The sequence below is a fragment of the Hyla sarda genome, chromosome 2 (genome assembly GCF_029499605.1).
Source record: "Hyla sarda isolate aHylSar1 chromosome 2, aHylSar1.hap1, whole genome shotgun sequence".
Classification (NCBI taxonomy): Eukaryota; Metazoa; Chordata; class Amphibia; order Anura; family Hylidae; genus Hyla; species Hyla sarda.
The window spans coordinates 233,530,991-233,532,121 of NC_079190.1; positions in this window are offsets into that span (position 1 = coordinate 233,530,991).

Genomic DNA, 1,131 nt, shown 5'->3' on the forward strand with positions numbered 1-1,131 from the left:
ACTTCCTGTGGAGCATACAGCAGCTGATAAGTACTGGAAGGATTAAGATTTTTAGATAGAAGTAATTTACAAATCTGTTTAATGTTCTGGCATCAGTTAATTTAAAAATATAGTATTTTTTTACCGGAATACCCCGTTAATGACTGACATCAACAAATCTCATTAACCCCTTAAAGAGTACCTCTTTCATGATCTTGTTAAATTTTATAATCCTCCCCGTTCACTGCCCCCATCATGATAAACCACCCCCTGCCTTTATTTGTATTATTTTTAGTTTTCTACCTTGATATTGCTCTGTATTTTCTGCTCAGTCTCAGTCAGATTCACAGACTGGGAAGGGCATTACCCTGTGACATTATCTGAAGCCATACAGGGGAGAACTTCCTCCCTCACTAGGCTACACACAGCCTAGAGCATTTCAGTGTGTGAGATGAGCTATGATTGGCTAAGGCTACACACACACTCTCAGCACTCCAGGCAGCATTTCCTGATTTTGGACTTTTGCCAGACCAGGACACCAAGCGGCAGCTTTTTTAAATAAAATAAACAAATAAAATTTTTTTTTTTTTTAACAAAGTACATTAAAAAAAATTTTTGCTTACCATAAGGAGTGCAATTGCAAAAATTGGTTTAAATGACAGTGCCCATTTAAATGTGGCATTTAAGAGGTTCCGTGACGGGAGTGGCACCTGTCGCCTGTCCATTTGGCAACTCTGCAATGTGGATATGGGGTGCTGATCGGTTTCATGGCAGCGATGGTGCTGTCCACGGAATAATCTGCTAATAGAGTTTGCCTTAGTCGCAGGTCGTAAGTGACTTTGCCAGCACTGACCCCAGTGCAATTTGTATTCGACTGCTTGAGACTTCTCCGTGATTTGGCTATTTATTTATTTTAAAATGTCACTTAAAGTGACTGGAATAATAAAAATAAAAAATTCAACTAATAAAAATTCAAATCGCACCCATTTTTCAAATTAAATAAATGAATGGAAGACAGTAACTGGCTTAAATGTGCACTGTCAGATACAAACACTTTTGATTGCTTCATAAAATTTTTTTCAGTATTTCATACTGAAAAAGCCAGTCAAACAACGGACCCCTCTGCCTGCTTGGACACATACTAGTCCTGCT